This window comes from Micromys minutus, assembly GCF_963924665.1.
Source record: "Micromys minutus genome assembly, chromosome: 1".
NCBI classification, from domain to species: domain Eukaryota; kingdom Metazoa; phylum Chordata; class Mammalia; order Rodentia; family Muridae; genus Micromys; species Micromys minutus.
The window spans coordinates 22,544,158-22,553,238 of NC_137969.1; positions in this window are offsets into that span (position 1 = coordinate 22,544,158).

Sequence of the window (9,081 nt, forward strand, 5' to 3'; positions counted from 1 at the left end):
GTAGCCATGTCAGAGCAGCAACAGTCATGCCCATCACAGTCAGATGAGATAAACAGGACCCGACACGTCCACTACCCGGACATGGTTACTCACATTTGGATCCGTGCTGGCTCTCTCACTGGAGAGCGTGAGGATTTAAGCTTCAAGTTATTGCACGTAGCTCAGCCAATAAAAAGAGGGATTTTTCCAAAATTGCAGCAGGGCAATTACTAGAAGCCCAGGAGCTGACTTACAGGCATAGGGTAGAGAGCCTGGTCTCCTGGGGAACATTCTGTGCCTCCGACAAAACCATCCAGAATGCCTGTTTCTGCAATCAGTGACAGCTTTAGTCACCTAGCCTCCTCCAATGGATCCTCTGCTACCCCTGGGAAAGTGCTAGCTCAGCTACCCTCCACAGGGTGTGCTCAGCTCAGTCTTGTGCAGGAGTTCCCTCATGTAGAGAGACATTCCCAGCCACCACATGTTTCAGAGGGGTGCTATGGAATCTAGACCAAGTTAGGAAAGCTGCTTTAAAAATAATTTGAGGGGCTGGAGAGGTGGTTCAGTGGTTAAAAGCACTGACTGCTCTTCCAGAGGTCCTGAGTTCAGTTCCCAGCAACCATATGGTGGCTCACAACCATCTGTAATGGGATCTGATGCCCTCTTCTGGTGTGTGTGAAGACAGCTACAGTGTACTTATAAATAATAAATAAATAAATCTTAAAAAAAATTGATAATCCCATAAGGTATAGACTAACAAAGAACACACAGCTGCAAATGCCCATAGCACTGAGCTTGAACACTTTTAGAGCAATCTAAACAATTCATACCCTTTGGTATCTGTCCAGAAGCACAAATTAAGACTTAAGGGGCTTTAAAATATGTAGGACCTAAACTACAGGAAGATGAGCCCAATCCAGCTGTCCAAGCCCACTGATGAGCACAGAGCTAAGGCATCTTCCACCTCGACCTTCAAAGCTTCCCCCAAAGACCCTATACTATACACTATGCCTTCTCAATGGCGTACATAGTAAAAATAACTCAGCTTTACCCTGTTTCCTCTAGAGATAAAGGCCACCAAGATATGTGCCACCAAGATACACTACCAGCCCACCCACTGGAGTCCATTCATGACAGCTGGGGACAGAACGGAGACAAGAACCCAGCTCTTAATTTCAAAGATACTAATCCTCAGACCAGAGCATTCCCGAGTGAGTTAAAAGTCGATCTCAAGATTAGCCCCTTCACTATCAAACTCTAACTCTCAGAAGATCAGAATTCTCACAACGTGACTCATGGACCATAGTTAGCTTCCACTGTGACTGGCAAGATAATCCGTCTCCTTTGTGAAGCTTTAAGGGACTCTAGCCAGCCTGAAAATGACAAAAATGGCTCTGGCAGGCCTTACCATTCTCTCTGCCTTGCTAATTAGATTACACTCCTAAAGCTAGCCAAAAAAAAAAAAAAAAAAAAAAAAAAAAAAAGGCTATTCCCTTATTTGGTCACTTCCTCCTCCTGAGACTAACTACCAAGGTTCAGCTAGCAGAGTATTAAGTCCAGCAATCAATCAAAAGCCCCTTTGGTTGTCCTAATTAACATACCCAATTAAAATTAAACAACTCATCCTAACCCGGGGTTTCACAATTACATTTTCAAACCACCAGTTTCCTAAGTACCATATCTGTCTCATCTCTATCTGGATGCAATCTTTTGTGCCCTACCCCCAGGACAAACATCCCTTCCCCCTCTTCCTTGTTCCTTTCCTCTCCTCTCTCTTGTCCTCTCCTGTCTTTGTTTCTAATTCCCTGCCCTTTGTCCCTTGAGGCAAATAAATCTCCTTTGTGCTGAGATTTTAGTCTTGGGGTATCTTGTGATGATACCAGTCCTGTCAAAGATAAATTCTAAGTATCGGGTCCCAACCTCTCTATGGGAAGAGACACCTCAGCTCCTCTAATTTGCTATTTTGCAAATTCCACAACCCAGGGTGCCACCGATGGAACTATACTATGATACTGTGAACCCAGTCAAAAACCTGACTCAAGTCCAAAGGCCTTAGTAGGAAGAGACTTCTTACTGCCTCTAGCTAGCTTGACATAGCATCAGACTACCTTCTAAAGAGCTATGCTTATACTCACAAAAGGCCACTTCACGCCTTAATCAGAGAACTTCTGTGCAGAGAACAGTGGTAAACACAAAGGTCCCTGGTTGTACATGAGACCAAGACTGACAGCCCTAAGCAAGACATATCAACCCTCTCCAGGCTCAGAAAAGTTCACAGAAGAGGATGCAAAGACTGCAAGACCTGAAAGATAAGGAAGGAGCTTCGAGGTACCACCACCCTTCCAAGCATGACATGACCAGAGCAATCATGACTCAGCAGCTGCTCTTCCTAACACTGGGCTGTCTTGAAACTGGCTTGGCCTGTTTTTTTTTTGTGGGAGTGGGTGGGGAGTACAGGATCCTACCTATTATTCCAGAACTGTTTGGGCATAGATGCAATATTCAGTTTGTACCCAGCAGTAAGTGAGCCCAGAAGGCTCCAGTGGGTAACTCCAAACCCATGGTTACATTGATGGCACAGGATATACTCAGCAGGACATCAGTAATCTAGGGAGAGAGAGAGAGAGAGAGAGAGAGAGAGAGAGAGAGAGAGAGAGAGAGAGAGAGAGAGAGAGAGAGAAGAAACAAGAGTGGAAGAGTATAATAATAATGCATTATATCCATGGGTGATTATCAAAAACAATTTTATAAAATTAAAAAGCATTTTAAGACTTATTTCCATATCTTATGTATATGAGTGCTCTATTTGTATGTCTGAATAATAGAAGTCATCAGACAGAAGAGGGCATCAGATCCCTTTATAGAGGGTCCTGAGCCACCATGTGGTTGCTGGGAATTAAACTCGGGATCTCTGGGAGAGCGGGCAGTGCTCTTAACTGCTGAGCCACCTCTCCAGCCTCCAAAATAAAATGTCTTAAACATGAAAGCAGAAGGGGCTTTGTGGAAAAGGAGGGGCGAAACAAGGGGCAGTGAGTGAGTTGGATAAAACACTGCATGTCTCTTACTTGTGAATCTACACTTAAATAAGGAAGAAGGGCCTGTTTGGGCAAAGTGAGAAGACAGGAGGGAAGTGGGAGAACAAGGGATTGTGTTGGAGGAGCCCTAAGATGAACAAAGGACCGTGGTGTGTATGAAAATAGCAAACAAAATGATGGGTTTCTATGTCACAACTGAAAAACCCCACTTAGGGAAAACATTTGCTCCAGGCCTGAAGTTGCATTTATTTCCTTTCTTCCCAGTTAACCGCACCCCTAGCCAATGTGTCCACTGCCACCAGTTGTGGCTGTGTAGTCAGATGCCAGGCTCTGGGAATTCGGAGATCTCCAGTATCAACCACTGAAATCCCTTGACCTAGAACCAAGAACCTCAGGCCTCCGAAGCGCCTAACACCTGCTCCGTGTCTCACCTCTGCCTTGTCTTTTCTAGCCTTGCCGCTCACAGTCCTTTCATGTTCATGAGCTTCTGCTGCATTCAGAGCTGAAGATGTGAAGTAGTTAACCTACCTCGTGGGGTTTCTCATGACACTGACACAATGATACTCAGAGAGACTCTCTGGAAGAGTAAGCCAAAACAAACCCCTTTCTCCCCTGAGCTGTTTTTTTTTTTTTTTTTTTTGGCCATTTCCTAGAAATAGGTCTCTAGGCTTGGGGTCCTGATCTTGTCAGAACAGAGAATAGCTGAGCACAGGCAAGCACATGCACACTACTCTGCTTGAGTAGAGATGTGTATGACCGGTTTTATCAGTCAAGCTCCTGTTTCCACCCCTTCCTGCTACCCTGAACTGGGAGTCAAATAAGACCCCTCCTCTCCCCTTAAGTTGATTTTGCCTGAGTAATTTATTACAGCTCCAGGAAATAAGGACTAATCGAAGAAGTTGCTTCCTCCCATATCTTTAGTCACTGACTCAATGGTCGTGCGCCTTCCATCCACACAAACTTGGGATAAGTCTAATGGTTCTTGTTCTGGGTGCCAATGGGTCACCTGAACTTTTGCCAAACGCAGAAGCTGTTCTTATTACAGAGAAGGCAAGAAATACCTTTGCCTTTCCATGACTTTCCAAGGGCACATCTCCTGCATCCATAACCAGAGGCAAAGGATGGTAGGAATTCACAGAAAATGTGAGACTGATAAGGGTCCAGGGTTCTTAAGGGTCTCAGGCCTCTTATGAGTGAAGGTCTTGGTTACTCAATCCACTTAAACCAATGTACTGATTATTCTTGTCAATGTGACCCAGACAAGTCTCTTGGGAAGATGGGACCTTGACTGAAGAATTGCCTAGATCAGCTTAGCCAATGGGCACATCTGTGGGAGTTTACCTTGACTAATGTGGGAGGGACCAGCTCCCTATGAATGGCACCATTCCTAAGCAGATGGGCTTCAACTGCATCAGCAAGCTAGCTGATTACAGGCCAGAAGGCAAGCTGGTGAGCAGTCCTTACCAATGATTTCCGATGCAGATTCCTGCCCTGACTTCCTTCAGTGATCTACTGTGACCTGGAAGTGTGAGCCAAATAACCGGCACTCACTTGCTTGAGTTGCTTTTCCTTGTGGAGTTTCACAGCAACAGATTAGGCTAGAAGTGCTAAAGTGCTTAACCATAAGTGGTGCTTTTCCAGACGGGCAACAGCAGGAGGATGAGACTGTCACTGCCCACCACAGGTGGACACGGGGACACTCAACTCTCAATCCTTCATGAAAGCCTTTCAAGACTCTGTACCAGAGCTGGACACAGATACTACATACCAGGTGATTAAGACAAACATACAATAAAAATCAAAGAACCAAGCCTTTATCTGAGACCTTCACCAAGGCTGTGTCCTCGCTGCAAGACCCCCTGCCCAGTTATATACCTATTCAAATGGCCTACCTGCCCTCTAGGCTAACACCCGCAGACAGCAAAGTCCATACAGCTCCTCTACTTCTCCAACCAGAAGCCTACTACTGACCAGTGCAAAGGGTAGACATTATCCAGACAGACTGAAACTAACAGCCCATTGGTACCAAAAGCAAGTCCCAGAGCATAAGGAGAGACAGTCTGAGGTTATATGCGCACACAGATGGCTTCTTGACTAGACCAGTCTAGGCACTTTATTCTTATACCCTGATGCCTAAGTAAAAGGAACTTAGCCTACAGTAGGTAATCCAAACAGTCAAGTACTACTGAATCTTAAAGACTATCTTTCAAATACAAGCTATCCCCAATATCACCTCTTCCCAAATGAAGCCAGCCTGTTCCAGATACTCCACTGCTAAACTAGAAGCAATGACATTAACCATTTCTAACATAAGTACCCTTAGGGGACTTCCTACTCATGCACTAGAGACTGGAAGATCCTGGCAATGAACTAATTGACAACTTCAAGAAGCTGCCCTATAAGAAAGCTGACAGGACATAATTTCCCCGATGCTTGAAAAAAAAGATCAAGTCATCTCAGTGTCTAATCAAGGATACAGTCTTCAAACTCCAGACAACACTAATATAGGTCACCTTAAAAACTGTAGATCACCTCAACCATCAACTAACTGTATAATTATTCTAGTACTGATGATGGGCCAATACACAAAGTTGAAAGGCCTCGACCATAGAGCAGGGCTACTTCGTCCTGAGGACCTTCCCATAGACAAATCGGCCCCTGGTTCTCCAGTCTGTTGTGGTTTAGATAAAATGTCCCTCATATCATTGGACATCTAAATATTCACATCCCCAGTTATTTGCTACTTGGTTATATTTAGAAGAGGTACTCTTTGAGGTTAAAGATCCCCCCCCCCCGTTCTGAGTGTGCACTGTTTCCTGCCTGCAGTTTAAGATGTGTGCTCTCAGCTGCTGCTCACGCAGTCTGCTGCTTCCACTCTTCAAATTCTTGGCCACAGTCCAACAGGTGAAAAGCATTTCCCAAAATGAGAGACAAGAACAGCAAGACCAGTCCACAACCTGACGTCTTAGATCATTAATCTAAGGTACCCTTAGCAGCAGAGTCTGTTCTAGTGGGTAAGTCCCCTGGCCCCTAGCTAGAATCATAGTTAAGTGGCCCCTACTATTCGGATGAAGGATACAAGCCTTAACCTCAGTCACCCTCTTCGCATGAGCCATCTATCGGAGGAACTGCAGACACCCTAGCACAGCTCCCTTCTGCGAGGACAATTAGCTTCTCCAGCATGTCATCTACGGATATATGGAGATATTCTTAGCTGTCACTAAATCTGGAAGTTAGCATCAAGATAGACCCACGTAATGGCAAGTATCACTGAAGCTAAGGAACAGAATCGGGGATGATATGCAAGGCCAGAAAGACTCTGCTTCGACTAGGAACCTTGGGATTAAGAAATTACTCCAAGCAGCACACTGTGATAAATAAAGTCATCCAAATCAGAGCCCAGTGGTGAGTAGACCAAGAAGGCACCAAGCTTCCTCAAGAGCCTACTGTGTAACACTGCTGCTCTTGAGGATATATACATAGGTATGAAGGTTGGGAATAAATATGACCAACCCTTGATTCCAATGGAGACCACTGTGCACCGTCCTGAAGTCAATCACTGAACCAAGTAGCCGTCTCCTGGAGGGCTAAGTACTAAGTCTGACCTCAGGAGCCTAATATTCCGGGTCTTGGTCTTTTCTGGGCTCTTCTTTGTGTTTATTTCCGTTCCTTCATTGGCACAGACTGGGACTAACCAGGCCTCTCCCAGTGTCAGTTCAAACCCCAATCTCTAGGAGACTGGGGTTCCAATTATGCTTTCCTTCAACCTCAAAAGTAGTTCTCAGTCCTGACCCCTCCCCCTCCCAGTCAACTCCACAGGAAGCAGGCTGGCTGCACTTCCTGGCAGAAAGTGCCCCAAAATAGAATATCATGGCCCCAAGTCATGACCATCCCTTGCTGTCTACTCAAGATCAGGATAAAGTACTCCTCATGTCTAATAACTTAATTTCATAGCGTGCTGAGCAAAGCTGCCTCCAGGAGCGACAGCTCTCTGTGGTTCTGTGGATCACGGCCTACCTTGAAGCTACCACTAAGTCCATGCATCTGTTCCAAACACTGGGCACACTGTTCTCTAGACGAGGTAGTAACAGCCTCACTTAGCGAGCCTTGACCATCCACCATGGAGAAGGTCAGTCCCGGGATCTGCTCTGTTTCCAGCCTTTGCTGTTCTCATCAGTTGGATGCTATGTTTTCTAAGTCTCTTTAGTTCCGTTGTAGTTTCCGTTCTCTTGAGCTTCTGGGCACAGCAATCTTAATGGGGCTAAAAATCAAGAGTAACAACACAACCAAAGGATCCGAGGGTGTCACACCTGTTTCGGAGCTTTTCAGCTTTGTATAAGGATTGTCTTTCATGAGGAAATTCCCAGAGGAAAGTGACACAGCCACAAGCTAGGGACATCCTAGCTTAGCTCTCACAAACCCCATCCTAATGGCCTGCTGCTAAGCTAAGTGGGATTTCTTTGGCACCACCTGGTGGCCAAGACATAGCACAGCAGAATGCTTTCCCCTAGGAAAGCAAGGGCATAACATACGCCACTCTACTAGCATGCATCACTCCAGTGTTGAACAAGGGAGCTCAGTTTGTATCCATTGATAAGAGGTTTGGGGAAAGCAGGTTCTTGCCTACGGGTGTCAAAGTAGCCAGGCCCCAGCCTCTGAGATCAGGTAAAGTAGAGATAAAAGTGAAGGGCAAGACAACCTTGCCAAGGGTCACTAAAATCCTAGGGCTCTTATATGAGCTGGCCCTTAAGAGAAGCCTGAAGGTGGACTGACCCTAACAACACGGGGTATATACAGCTGCTTAGAGAGATACTCCTATCCCTGGTCACAAGACCATTGCTTGGTGTCAGAAAACATCTCTTGTTCCATCATTCAAGATCCAACGTGGTTTTTATAAAGCACTCGGATAACCTAACAAGCCAGATATGGTGATTTTGTCAGACCTGCCACCCGGTGCCAAGGAATAATGAAATCTACGGACCAGGCTTCAATGCTTAGAGCATTCATCATGCATCCAAGTCTCATGCACTTTTTATCCCCCAGCCTTGCCCTTGTCAGCTTTGCTTTTCTGAACTCCCTTGTCATGAGATACACTGTCCAAACCCAGGAAAACTTGGTGAATCCAACACTGATAGCTCTGCCCAACCATACATACCTTCCAAAGTACTAAGGCCTGACTGCAGAATCCTGGGGGACTAGTGGGTGGGGGCGCTAGTACCAAGTTATCCATGGGCTGCACTGACAGCCCTCCCCACCTATTCATGGAAGGCTCTGAATCTTTTCAGTCTCATTACTACAAAGCATCAGTCTGTACAAGGAGCCGCATCTTCTGTGGTCAGGTAGGCCACTGTTTAATGGCAGGACTTCTACAAGACGTGTACCGACGTGGAAGGGATTTACGCAGCATATCAGCTAATGTCTCACCTAATTATCCTTGGATGGTCCAACTGAACTACAAGGGGACACCTGGGAGAGAAGCCATGTTCTTTTGCTTGTCCTGTAAATAGGCTGTGCTTAGAAGGTCCCTTTTTGGCTTGGTAGGAGGTATCCTGGCACCCAGCAAGCCTGGATACTGTGAAACATTCTTAGGTCTTAGACACTGTGATGAAAGGAAACACATTTGTCTTCACCCAGTGATACATTCTTTGACTATATGTTGCTGGTCTCACAGAGCTATGCTTACAGCATGCTTTTGACCAGGCAGGGAGAAAGGCCCATCAATTTTACAAGATTATCTACATGGCAAAGTAGCAATATGGAATTCCAGACTCCTAGATTGTCCCACCTCCACAAGGAGCACTCTAACCCTACAAGAACAGTTGAGCCTCTCCCCTCCCCTCAATTATGTAAGACCACCCTGAAAACACTTTCAGGTTGTACATTTCTGCAGTGCTGGCTAGAAGTAAAGCCATTTCTTTTCCTTATCCTCAATATAGTATTTGTATTCACTTCCTAGTTCTTCTCTGTCCTCTCCTTACTTTTGCTAATTTTCCTCCAGGGAGAAAAAAAAAAAAACAATTTGTGATGTCTAGGGCATAGTGAAATTCTCAGTGGCTCATCCCCTAAA